Below are 6,000 nucleotides of genomic sequence, written 5' to 3'. Positions count from 1 at the left end.
GGAAGAAATGTCTGCTGGGATGCTGTATAAATGAAGCATAGTATCCCCAATGTGATTGCAGGATTCCACGTCAAATTGTAGATCACATCCTGACTGGCCGTAAGCGGAGAGCATATAACTCCAGTTGCATCTGATTTTTTAAAAATATAAATGATGCTGCACTTCAATTGTAGATGGCCTGCACTTTGATATTTGAACATAGATTTTTATTGTGGTCTATTAATCCATACAATAAACTAACAGCGGAAGAAATTGTCCGAACCGCAGAGGAACAAAAGATCAATTCATAATTGACAAGATGATTTTGGAAAACTGCAAGAAAAGGAAGACTTCTTAAGTAGCATAGATTAAGTACAAAAGGATATTCAACTCTCTGCCACATGATTGGATAATCAAGAGCCCAGAGATAGTAGGTGTTTGAGACATCAAACGTTCTGTGCAAAGATCATGGAAGATACAGTTGCAGGTTGCTTATGTCATTGGGACTTCCCTACGTGATCAGATTAAAAGTCAAAACATGATCCTCTATAGCTTGCAATAGTCAGGAAAGAGCAGATTCTTTATCTATTTAGCTACTTTGGAAAACCTCAGGAAATTGCTGTCTACTGATTTGGAAACAGAACACTCAGCAGCACCTATCCCAACAGCACTGAACAATTTCATGCCATCTTATTTACAGAAGTGGTGCACTTCCATTATCAGGTACAGACTGTAAAGTGAAACAGATGAGATCAGTGTTGTATTTTAAACATTTTATTTTAAAAAAAAACAACAGAAGAGGAAGCAGGTTGATCAAGCAGTCAAGGTAATCTGCTAAACTGATGAATCTATATGTAGAGAAATGCATAGCCGCCGTTTTAATACGCCGGCCAAAATTGCCCTGGAGCTGGGCAATGCTGCCTGGAGCTCCGCGGAGCTCCGAACTTCTGGTATCCAGTGAAACCGGAAGTTCGGCTTCTGGCAGCGCGCCAAGGTGGCACGCTGCCTCTTGGATCTCGGGGGAGGTCCTAGACCGCCCTATTTAAGGGCAGTCCGAAGCGGACCTCCTCCCTTCCCTCGGGCATCTTGAAGAAGTGAACAGGCACGTTGGCCTGTTCGCCAACAAGGGAGCACTTGGCGCGACCTATTGAGGCTGCGCCGAAGGTTTTCGATGGTTTGGAGGCCCAGAGGCCTCCAACCACCTCAGATTTGCCTGCCTAGCAGGCATTGTCACAGGGCTAGTAGGCCTTTAGGCCTACTGCCCTTTCGGTAGTTTTGGTTGGGGGGATTTTAGCACCCCCCCAGGCCCTTTTCTTTTATGGGCCCTGCCTATTAGGTCTTAGGCTTAGCCCCACCAGGCCAGGTTAACCACCTGACCTGGTTTTTGTTTAGCCTAGTGCTCTCTTTTATAAATGGGCCTGCAGGCCATGATTTAGGGCAATGGCCCCCAAGAGGAAGGCGTCAACCCCTGCTTCCCCCCGATCTCGTCCTAAGAGGACAGTAGTTCCCTCGGTTAGGACTAGAGAGGCGAGGGAGGCAGCATCCACTCCACGAGGGAAGTTTTCGGGTGGGCCTCGAGGGCCAAGGCACGCTGAACCAGCTGTTACTGCCCAGTCTTTTTCTGCTATGTTGGATCGCCTGGACCGGATGGATCAGCGATGGGAAGCTGCCTTCAGGTCGAACCCCAGATCGACAAACCCAGAACCATCTGCCACATTGGGGGCCCGCTGAGTCGCAGCCAGCAGCCATGGAAGGGAGCAGCGTAGCAACTCCCATTTCCAGCTTAGCCACTCCGGTCTCTGGGGCTCAGCAGGATGGCAGGGGTGAGTCTGTGACTGTAAAAGCACCCACACACGAGGGGTTACCCACACAAACCGCCTCTTTAAAAGCTGGGGGACAAGGGCCACCCCTTCAGGGAGCCAGCACACTGGCTGTTTGTGCTCAAGTTTGGGGTGCAGACGCACCTTCAGTGGTTGCCACTACTGGGGTGGCACAAGCGAGCAGGCTCACTACCTTTTCAGGGGTTGGGGAGAATCTGTCCCCACCCAGTGTCTTCCTACAGTACTCAGGTCCCTGGAAGTATCCGCCATTACCTCCTGCTCGCCAGGAGTCACTGAGGCAGGAGCACTGTCCACTGGGGCCAGGGTACCTGCAGCCGTGCAGGGGCTGTTTAACTCACCAGCCATTACGGCAGCACCCGGGGTTACTCAATCCAGTGTAGCCACCGTATCTGACCCCCTGGCGGCGGTCCAGTTGGGCACTATTCCTTGGGGTTTGCCGTCCACCTCCCTATGGTATCATCTGCATCCCACAATCTAGGAGAAGATCTGGCGGGGTGATTATGTAGATTTATACATCCTACTCAACTGGGAGGTACCCAAGAAAGAAAGAGAGGAGGAGGCATGAACTGATCAGGCCAAGAAGGTGAAAGTGAAATGCTGCTTTAGTTCCTGGCTTTATGCCTTTCTGACTTATGCGACAGTGATCGCACAAAAGGAACCAGCTAGGGCGGCTTCACTTCTCAAATACATTGATCTGATTGCCATGGCCCATTTCAAAGTGAAGGGTGATGCATGGCAGCATTACGATGAGTCCTTTATGATGAGGGTGGCTTTTGATAAAACCCTCCCATGGGACAGAGTGGTGCCTGACTTGTGGTTCCATGCCACCCAACAGTCAGGTAACGGGCAGCAGACCGACAATGGTCACCTGATGGAAGATGATGAGCCTTCAACTCCCCGCACAGGTGTGGGGCAGGGTGTTCCATCCACCCAAGTTTGTTATGAATTCAGTGCCAAAGGGTCCTGCTCCCGTTCTTCCTGTAGGTATTGCCACCTGTGGCAAATGTGGCGGCACGCATGCTACACATGCCTGCTCCCGCCCAGGCAGGAATGGGAACAATCAAGATACATCTCAACAATCAAAACTGGCTGCAGCTCAAACGAAAGGGCCCCAGCCAAGTCAAGCTTGACCGGTTGGCCAAGCTACTCGAGGGATACCGCCTGCGCAATCACACGGCCGCCATCCTTCGAGGTTTCCAAGAAGGATTCAGAGTACCTTATCAGGGTCCATGGAAGGCCTTCCTTTCGTAGAACCTTAAATCGGTCCTGGGGAGGGAAGAGCTAGTTAGGGCAAAAATTAAGAATGAAGTTGATGAGGGCAGGGTCCTTGGCCCCTTTTCCTCATCCCCTCTCCCCAGAAGGTGACTTTACGGCAACTCCAGGAGATTACAGGGCTTCTCAATTTCACATGCCGGGTGGTTGCACCCATCAGGGCCTTTTTGCGCAGGCTTTACACTTTGATGCAGGGCCTACGCTTGCCCCACCACCAGGTGTGTCTTAATGCTGGAGCCAGGGATGACTTGCGCATCTGGCAGACCTTTTTAAACCATTTTAATGGTGTTTCTTTGGTGGCAGGAGCTTCTTCTTGAGGCTAACCTGCAACTAAATTCTGAGGCTGCAGGTTCCCTAGGATTTAGGGTGATACTCAGCGACAGATGGTGTCACTCCCCCTAGCCTAAAGATTGGGCAGTTACCGGAATCTGCAGGGACCTTACGTTTTTGGAATTTTTCCCACTAGTCGTAGCCATAGAATTGTGGGGGGAGGAGTTTGCCAACCGGACCGTCCACTTCTGCTGTGACAACCTGGCTATTGTCCACGTGGTTAATTCCCATCATCAAAGAGTGAGCGGGTGGTCCACTTCTTTGTGAGCAGGGCCTTGGCTCTTAACGTCCTCTTTTCAGCATGCCACGTTCGTGGCTTAGAAAATGGCACTGCCGATGCTCTAACCCGTGGACAGTTGGCCAGGTTCTGGGCACTGGCACCCAGGGTACGGCACCTTCCAGACAACATGCCCCGGCAGTTATGGATCCTGGCGGGACTACCGAGCCCTGGAGATATGAAGTAGACAGGGCCATAGGGCTGTCCTTGGCCCTGAGTACCCAGGCTGCTTACCAGAGAGTATGCGCATTGCAACGGAACGATGTGCAGTTTAGCGAGACAGGTGTTTACTTTCGCTTACGCTGGTCCAAAACTGACCAACATGGCCGGGGATCACTAATCACTTTAGCGCCAACATCCAATCCAACAATAAGGTTTGCCCTATTGCAGCATTAATAGCCTTCCACGCCATCAGAGGAGAAGGCCAAGAAAAATTTTTCCGTCATGCCAACGGGGCTCCCTTCACTAGGTATCAATTCTGGACTGTCCAGACCTCTTAGAGAGATAGGTTTGGACCCATCTGTTTTTGGTATGTACTCTTTCCGGATCGGCGCCGCCACTGCAGCTGCAGCATCCAATTTTGAGGATCAGAGAATCATGTCTATTGGCGGTCACCTGTTTTTCTGTCTTACATAAGGGCTCCCGACTAGGGTGCCCACCTCACCAGCCATGTTTAACTTTTCTTTTGTTTTCCAGCCAGTTCTGCTTCTAGGACTGAGATGTGGCTCTGTGGCCACAGCTTTGTCTTCTGGGCTGGAAGATATGCTGCGAGGTCATCTTTCGGATCGCAGCTGTCCCTGGGCCTGTGGACCGACATTTATTTATTATTTATTTATTTATTACTTAGATTTGTATGCCGCCCCTCTCCGAAGACTCGGGGCGGCTCACAACACAACATTACCTGGCTAGGTCGCAGAGGCCTATGTTGGGAGGGGCTCCTCCCTCTGGTTTTTGGTCGATGCCGTTCCGGGCAAACTCCCAAGTGGCTGGTGATCCACCTTGGGGGCAATGACCTTGGAATCCTGAAGGGTGTGGCAGTGATCTGCCAGGCCCGCGATGACCTCCGGGCCATCTCTGCCTCCTGTACAGACACGTGAATTGTGTGGTCCAAAATCCTGCCCAGACTTGTCTTGGTAATGCACTCTCACCTAGGGCCATTAACAAAGCCAGATTACGAGTAAACCAGGCTATAGGAAAGGTGGTGAGGGAACTGGGGGTTACGTAGTTAAACATCCCCTTATAAAGTTTTCTAAGCCCTGGCTCTACCAAGCCAATGGCATTCACCTCTCAGACGAGGGGAATGCCATTTTCATTCAGGACTTGCAGTGGTGCCTCCAGGAATTAGTGCAGGAGGAGGGGGGAGTCGGGGGGCCAAGATAGAGATCTGACTCCCACTCCGTGGCAGGTTAGGGGCGGAAATGGGCAGTAGGAGCAACTGCGCTTTCCCCTTTTGGGCATCTTTTCAAAAGATAATGGACCGCCTCTGTCCATGAACTATAGGTTGGTGCAACTTCAGGGATCGGAGAGAGGATGCCCATGGGACTCACCGGATCCAATTTCCCTTGGGGATTGGAGGGTGAGCTCCTCCCACATGCTTATGGGCATGGCCCGGATCCAGGTGAAGGTGGCTACCTTCACCTGGTTCAGCAAGGAGTTATGCCCTAGGAAGGTTTTTATAGGAATTTCCGCCCCATTAGTTTTTGGCCTCTGAAGTTCCTTTGTTTACAGTTGAATTGACGTTATTTAAATTGATGTTATTTAAATTTATGCTAATTTAATAAAGTGACCCTATATTAAAATCCATATACTGTCTCAGCGTCTTTACTCCGCTTCCGGGGCAAAAGCAAAATCCTACACCTAGGTAAGAAAAACCCAAGAAACACATACAAACTGGACAAAACCACACTCCACAGTAGTGACTGTGAGCGAGATCTCAGAGTCTTGGTGGATAACTAACTAAATATGAGCCAGCAATGTGCAGTGGCGGCTAAAAAAGCCAATCTTAAACTGCATCAAAAGAGGGATACACTCCAAGACTAGAGAGGTATTAATACCACTCTATAATGCCCTAATTAGACTACACCTAAAGTACTCCGAGTCTTCAGAGAGGGGTGGCATACAAATCTAATAAATTCAATTCAATAAATTCAAATTCAATTCAATTTTGGTCACCACACTATAAAAATAGATATTGAAACTCTAGAGAAAGCACAGAAGAAAACAACCAGAATGATAAAGGGACTGAAAACCAAGACATACTAGGAAAAACATTCAGGAACTGAGCATGGATAGTCTAACGAA

Source organism: Erythrolamprus reginae, chromosome Z (assembly GCF_031021105.1).
Source record: "Erythrolamprus reginae isolate rEryReg1 chromosome Z, rEryReg1.hap1, whole genome shotgun sequence".
In the NCBI taxonomy this organism is placed as follows: Eukaryota; Metazoa; Chordata; class Lepidosauria; order Squamata; family Dipsadidae; genus Erythrolamprus; species Erythrolamprus reginae.
Note: the sequence above shows the minus strand (reverse complement) of the source record.